Here is an 8,059-nt window from a genome sequence, read left to right on the forward strand (position 1 = left end):
CCTGCTTTTGCCCATCTCTCCAATTCTATCCCCTTAAAATATATCCCCTCCAACAGAAAGTGCTATTCTGGCTCAGTAGAATACAAGGTTTTATTTACTGCCACTCCTTATGAGGTAGTAAGCTTCCCTCAATTTGACTAGTCCTGGTAAAAAAGGACACAAGATATTCCAAAGAGTTTTCAGAACATCCACAGGTATGGAGAAAGGACTGTAAGGTTCGACTAACTCAAAACACACATTCCAGAACCAGTCTCAGGAAAAACCGATCAAATGTCACACCTCTATTAGTCCTTTGTCATGGGAAATTAAAACTGACCAACCATGACACTCATTGCTAGGATGGGCACATAACGTCAAGGAAATCAGAAGGTGATCAGCAGGAGCACCTCTGTGGTCTGACACTTGTAGTCTTTGCTTTAGTTTCTGCTACAGAAAACACCAAAGACATCCAAGGCCACCCTGTCCCCTATCACCAGAACTTGATGCTGGTCATTTCCAATCCATCCAGCACCATTTGGAATTCATTATGTTGTTTCTTTATCTTTGTAAAAAGAAGTTTCATGTATTTTGTGTTGAGACTTACAAGTGGGAAGAGGCGTCCTGTCTTCCACCAGCACAGAGTCTGCCCCAAACTGGTCAGTGCACTGCTTCATGGTGGTCAGGATACTCAAGAGTCTCTGGTCCACAGCATCCAGGTGAGGATCAGAGAGCACTGGGACAATAGGGTCATGGGCCGTGGCCAATTTTAAGGCAGACTTCAGCATACCATTCTTTAGGTAGTTCAGTCTGTTCCAGGTAGAAACCCGAATGATGCAGCAGTGATAGAGAGGGGCAAGAATGCTTATCTCATCCAGTGAGGGGTTTTCAAAGCTTTTGGCATTATCGAGAAGGATGAGCATACTGGAGCCTTTCATCTTGAAAGCTCTCATCATGATGGTGCTCAGCACTGCCAATCAGGAAACCAAAGACAGCTGTGTCAATGACTCCAGGAGGTGCCGGCCGGAGTCATAGAAGGACGTTTTCTTCAGAGTGTTGCAGTAGCTCTCATCATACTCTCACCTGGCCATTTTGCCCTCTTGGTAAATCTTGTTCCATGTGTGTTGTGTTTCTGCAGATGCCACACACCTGGGAGGCAAAGCGTGACAGATCTCGCCATTGTGTTTCCATCGACAAGAGCTAGCTCTGTTTTTCGGCAATAATAAAACTTCCCATAGAAACAAGTATTCTTTCCTACGGTTAGGAAGGTTCTAAACAGCTGCTCCGTGGCAGCAGGCTTGATTTTTCTCCGCAGATTAACAAATCTGCCAACCAGCAAGAGGGCTCGGCGGAAACCCGGAATCTTGTCCAAATGAAAGGTTGCTTCTGCATTGTGTCTATCATAATCGTCATATGGTTCCCCTTCTACCACATAATCTCGGCTATACCTGCTGGGCCCTAAACTCACTCAATGGCAACTGGTAAGGTGCGGCGCTGTCCCGGCTGCCCCCGCCACCTCCGGGGCTAGGGGGGACAGCTCCACCTCCACCCCAGGCTCACCGCCCCAAGCTGCCTCTGCCACTGAGGCTCCCGCCCACTTCCGCAGAGTCATTCAGCACAATATTTTTGAAGTGTTGATAGAAAAGAACTGTCAATCCAAAATCATATATCTACTGATAATATTCTTTAAGAATGAAGGGTAGATCAAGAAATTATCTGATGTATTACCACTATGAAGACGCTGGTAATATTCTCTGTCTCGATGTGGATAGTGGTTATATTAGGCAAATTTATAAAAATTCATAAACCTATACACATAAGATCTCTGAATATGAATATATTTGTTAAGCTTCAATAAAAAAAAAAAAAGACATAAAATAAAACAAAAAATAAGCAAGCCTAAACTATAATATTTAAAGATGAACATTTGGGTGATAAAACTGTAACAATGCAAGCAAATATTTACCAAAAATATCCAAATAAAGTTTACCTATGAGAGGAGGGGAGGAGCCCTGTTGTGGCAATGGTTAAGCACTCGGTTAAAAACCGAAAGGTCGGTGTTTGAACCTGCACAGCTGTTTCGCAGGGGAAAACACCTGGTGATCTGTTTCTGTAAAGATTACAGCCTAGGAAGCCCTATGCGGCAGTTCTGCTCTGTCACACTGGGTCCTTATGAATTGAAAATCGACTTGGAGGCAAGTAAAATCAACATGAGAGGAGGGAGGAGGTAGAGTTTGGGAAAGGGCACTTGCAAAGGGCACAAAGTTTTCACAGAGACCCAGGGGTTTTGTAGATGCCCTGAAATCCACGTGTGATAGACTTTTTCTGGTCAATAGAGCCAAGGTTAAAAAAAATGGTTAGAAGTATTGTATTGCCATTTGGTTGGTAAAGTTATATTTCTAGGCTTGTACTATGTTTACCTAATAATGTTTTATTAAGCTGTACAAGTGATTTGTGCTGTTTTCTGTATCTATATTTTATCTTAGACTGAAATATTTTCATATAAAAATAGATGTATAATTAATTTGCCCTCTGTATTATTATAGATTAGAAAGACCTGCATATAAGACCAATTCTACTTTTCAGTCATTAGATATGGCTACACACATTTCAGATAAAAGCCTCTCTCCTTCTAAATATCTGCTGAGGTGTGAATATACAACCCTCCAGAGAAAATGCCTGTCACTTTTTCTTTCCTTTAGAAATCAAATATCCTGAGACCACATAAATTGAAAATACAATTCTTCCCATGCTTCTTAACCTTGACTTTATTGACCAGAAGAAGTGTATCACAGATGGGTTTCAGAGCATCTACAAAACCCCCTGGGTCTCTGTGAAAGCTTTCTGTCCTTGTGTTTTAACATGTGCATGTGATACTCAATATAGACTGACCATAAAAGTTTTGAAACCTACATGAAAGAAAAATATCAATGAGTCTATTGCTATTTTCTTAAATCTTCAGATCTATTTCTTAAGTTTCTTCAGATGTAAACCATTTTTTTCACAGATAATTCATGTTCAAACTCTTCACACCATAATTTTGTAATGGAAACTCTTCCAAAACGTTGACTGAAAAAACAAAACAGCAATGACAGCAAATCTTGATTTTATCAGGTTATCACCATTCAGTTACTACTGTTGTTGGTTTCTTTTTTAATACCATTGTCAGCTTACATGTCATTTTTGCCTTAGCCAATATACATGGTTTTATTTTTTTTCTCAGTTCAGAAATACTGGCCTGTATCAAGTGATTTTGGTAGACAAATTTCCTTCTAAAACTGGGTGCATTTATTGAAGAAGCCTGGCATCAACATCATTTTGATTAAACTAATAACAGTCAGTTGTTATGCCAGTTGGATGCACAAAAATCTTGACTCATATTTGCTGTGATTGCACTGCAGTGAAGATAGATCACTCAAGCTACTTTGATTAAAAGTTCCGAACAGAGTTGTATAATGGTTTGGCCACTGTGAATGTGAAATAGGCTAAATGAATTACTGCACAGGAACTTAATCAACTTCATCTTGTTTATATCTAGGCTCCTCTCTAACTCATCAAGGTCATTTGGAATTTTAATCCAGTTTTTAAATGTGTTAATTGTCCTACCAAATTGGTGTCATCAGCAAATTTAATAAAGATACACTCTGGTTCATCACCCTAATCATTACTTTTAAAAATGTTTAATCGTAGCAGACTAAGTAATGACCCCTGAAAAAAATCTACTTAGCACTTTAAAATTTCAAAAGATGATACTGTATCATTAGTTTCCTGACAACTTGGTGTTTTTTGTTGCTTAAAAATGGTATTTTTATTTTATTAAAATATAAAGTGGTGTTTATTTGTATATCTGTAAATGCTAGTGTCAAACATTATGGCCTTAGTGCTTGAAAGTAGGGCAGGTGTCTATATTGCTTCTTGCTGATATTTTGAAATTATATCACTTTCATTTGAAGTGCCTGAAATAAAACTGTACCATTTCACCTTCTTTCTGTCTTATATGACTTCCCTGGTACTGCTCCATGTATATTGAAACATTTAGCTCATTGTATTCCACCACTACTCTTGGTTCAATGGCCTCGACATTCCATTTTTTTGATCTTTCAAAACCCTATAAATTTTTACTCCATCCTTCCTCAGACAAATACTAGTATGGCCATAACTCATAACTTGTCATTAGCATATAATTGCAATATTTCTGAAATATATATTTCAATAATCCTGCTACAGTCACCATCTATTGTTGTTCTAGCTTCTTTATTTTAACACCCCTCTCCAATAATGCATTTACCTAATTCCAATGTAGATTCCATTAAGCCTACTACTTTTCCACATTCACATTTCGATTAATATATGCTATTTCCTCTTTGTTCAACTCAGAATCCATGGAACTACACTATTACTTGATAGCCAACTTCCTTAACACCCTTTGGCCTCGTTCCCTTATATGTAACTTATTGACACAGCCACAGCCCTGATTAAACTCTAAGTAGAACAAGTACTTCTATATCTCAACAATTCATATTTGGACTGTTAAGGACTGGAAATTTAGCCATAAGACTGTAAGCACAGAACTACCAAATTTTCATGATTGGAAAACTGTAAAAATCATTTATAAAAATACTAAATGTCATGACTGCACAGACCCTTAAGTGTTCTACTTTTGAACACAGATTCTTATCAAAAGCGGAGGTGAAGAACAGCATTTCAAATTCTCTGTGGGATCCAGACTTTCTGGAGCCACGGAGGCTGGATGGAACACGGATACTATTGCCCTAAAATAATCCTTAAACTTTAAACCTTAACCCGAAACTATCTGCTGAAGTCTTCTTTTAACCAAACAATAGTCTTAGCTTAATTAGTAAAATATGTCTGCCTTGAGCATTATGCTCTTTCAAAGAATTATCTGTATGAAATAAATTGACAACAGCAATTTTAAAGGTTAGATGAGAAACTTAGGAAGTAGTGCGTTTCTGTTAATGGTGGTGGAATAGTTTAGAAAAGACTACTGAGAATGGTTGCACCACTTGAAGAATGTAATCATTGTAATCATTGTCACTGAAATTGTACACGTAAAAATTGTTAAAATGGTGTATCTTTTGCTGTGTATATTTTCACCAAAAAAACCCAAAAAACAAATAAAAAAATAAAATACATGTTTAAAAAAAGCACTTCATGATAAGGGCATTCATTGGTAAGTATAGGTAACAGGTATTGACTATCATGGTACTGATCTCACATGGATTGGCTTGTGGCTATTAAGGTGAGTTGGAATTAGACTTGACAACAATGGTTTAGTTTGGGTTAAGTTGGTTCTTAAATCATGTCAATAATAAGCTGAGGTATACACACATGCTAAGACTTTACCTCCCTCTACCTTCCCTTTAATAACTCTTCTCTGCCCAGTCAACATTACGTATCCACAAGGACAACTTTAAAAAATAACCTCTAAGTCTAATAAAGGGCACAACTTTCAAGGATTACCCAAATGAGTTTACTTTCTTAGAAGCAGCAGATGTGGATACCTGCACATTAGCTCTAAAATGGATGCTATGATAAATCTTCTTTGTGAAAATTTCAAAATAAAATAGTAACAAATATTTCAAATGAATTAATTTTAACAGCTGTGCTTTAGTAAAGGTTCTATCTAAAAACAGATGAGTAGCTGGATAATTTGAGGACAATTTAATAGAAAGATTATTTACAAAGACATGCGTTGGTTGTAAGGATCCTACAAGAGAATGCATTACCTTGTATAATACTAGGGGATATTAACATCTGGGCACCATTACTAATACCAATCCTGAAGGTGTAGGAAGAAAGAACAATTACTAGAGCCCAGAAACAGAAGTGTGTGGAGGGATCCATTTCTTCTTTCGTAAAGGAAAATATGAAGATCTCACTGCTACCCCCTTCTCAAGGTTGCTCTTTGTGATAGTACATACAAGGAAGCCTCCAGGACATGGAGAAGAGTGGAGAGGTCACAAAAGATATCTATGACAACTGAAAAAAAATGTTTTGTAAAATTAAACATCTTTAGCTTATAAATATGCTTGGAAAAATAAGAATCAATCAACACTTTCCTAATTGTGTGTGTGCATGTGTGTGTGATTGTGAGTATGTAGAAGGATAGGAACATTCAACATATTTTACTGTGAGAATTTAATTTCTGTTTGTTTTTACTTGATATTTTTCTGTGTTAGAAAGATTGAAGCAATCGTAGAGATGAAGGTATCTCTATCATTGTCACCCTTTCCTTCCCAAACAGCTTACTAGGGATTTAAACTATTTTCCCAACATCAGCATTGTATATGAAAGTTGACTCCTCCCAGTCATTGTAAAGGGTAACTGGAAAAAGTTGTTTGAGACTATAAACCAAGGAAATGCTAGTGTAGCTGATAAACAGTGAGAAATAGAGGAAGTTGTAGGAGATTATGACAGGGAGGAAAAAGTCAAGATTATGCATGGCTTTGTAGGCACAGTAATGATTTTGGACTTTATTCTGAATATGAGGGAAATCATTAGATAATTCTGAACTGAGGGGTGATCAAATCTAATATAATTTAAAATGTGTGGAGAGGAGATTCTTGGAGAAAAGCAAAAGCGGAAGCAGGGGTATTAGCACATGACTATGTCAATATTCTATGAAAGAGATAATGATGGCTTGGACCAGAGTGGTTGCAATGAATGTTGTGAACAGTGGTCAGATTTGTTCACATGGTGAGGACTGGGGAATGTAAGAAAAAAAAAAAAAATATATATATATGAATATATTACATTGTATGTTATTAAATATTTATATGAAATATAGTTGTTGTTACCTGTTGTCCAGTCAATTCTGACTCATGGCAACTTTCTGCACAACAGAAAAAAACATCGTAGGGTCCTATGTCATCCTCACAATTGCCAAGATGTTAGAGTCCATCATTGTGGCCGTTGTGCCAAGCCATCTCACCTAGCATAACTCACGCCCTCACTGGCTCTCTACTTCACTACACATGATGCCCTACTCTAGCAATAGATCTCCACTGATGACATGTTCAAAACAAGTGAGTTGGACAATGTTCTGTTGTGATAGATGTGGTTTTTTTTTTATTTATTTATTTTCACAAGTAGATTGCCAGTCTTTCCCTCCTAGGCTATCTTAGTGTGGGAACTCCTCTGAAACCTGTCCAACATAAATGAATCTGTTAGTATTTGAAATACTGGTGGCATAGCTGCCAGCATCATAACAGCATGCAAGCCACCTGTCTTAGTTATCTAGTGCTGCTATAACAGAAACATCACAAGTGATGGCTTTAACAAAGAGAAATTTATTCTCATAGTCAAAGAGGCTAGGAGTCCAAATTCAGGTTGCTAGCTCCAGGGGAAGACTTTCTGTCTCTGTTGCCTCTGGGTGAAGGTCCTTGCCATCAATCTTCCCTTAGTCTAGGAGCTTCTCCCTGCAGGAAACTCAGGTCCAAAGGATGCGCTTTGCTCCCTGCATTGCTTTCTTGGTGGTATGAGGTCCCCATGTCTCTCTGTTCACTTTTCTCTTTTATATCTCAAAAGAGATTGAGTTAAAACACAATCTAGTTTTGTAGATTGAGTCCTGACTCATTAACATAACTGCCTCTAATTCTGCCTCATTAACCTCTGTCTTGGATTGAATTGTGCCCCCCAAAAATATCTGTCAACTTGTCTGGGTCATGATTCGAAGTACTGTATGATTGTGTAATCTGATGTGATTTCCTTATGTGTTATAAACTCTGTCACTATGATGAAGTTATATGTGATCTCCTTATGTGTTATAAATTCTATCACTGTGATGAGGTTATACTGATGAGGTTTACAAGATTAGATAGTGTCTTAATCCAATCTCTTTTGAGATATGAAAGAGAGAAGCGAGCAGAGACACATGGGAACCTCATACCACTAAGAAAGCAGTGCCGGGAGCAGAGCGCATCCTTTGGACCTGAGGTTCCTACGCAGAGAAGCTCCTCAACCAGGGGAAAATTGATGACACGGACCTTCCTTCAGAGCTGGGAGAGGGCCTTCTCCTGGAGTTGATGCCCTAAATTTGGACTTGAAGCCTACTAGACTATGA

At 37.9% G+C, this 8,059-nt stretch overlaps 1 pseudogene; it reads right to left on the minus strand.

Moving 5' to 3' along the window:
- Positions 1-583: 583 nt before the first annotated feature.
- Positions 584-4,360, minus strand: LOC101358464 (glycosaminoglycan xylosylkinase-like; annotated as a pseudogene).
- Positions 4,361-8,059: the final 3,699 nt, after the last annotated feature.

The sequence above is a fragment of the Trichechus manatus genome, unplaced genomic scaffold (assembly GCF_000243295.1).
Source record: "Trichechus manatus latirostris isolate Lorelei unplaced genomic scaffold, TriManLat1.0 scaffold00368, whole genome shotgun sequence".
NCBI classification, from domain to species: domain Eukaryota; kingdom Metazoa; phylum Chordata; class Mammalia; order Sirenia; family Trichechidae; genus Trichechus; species Trichechus manatus.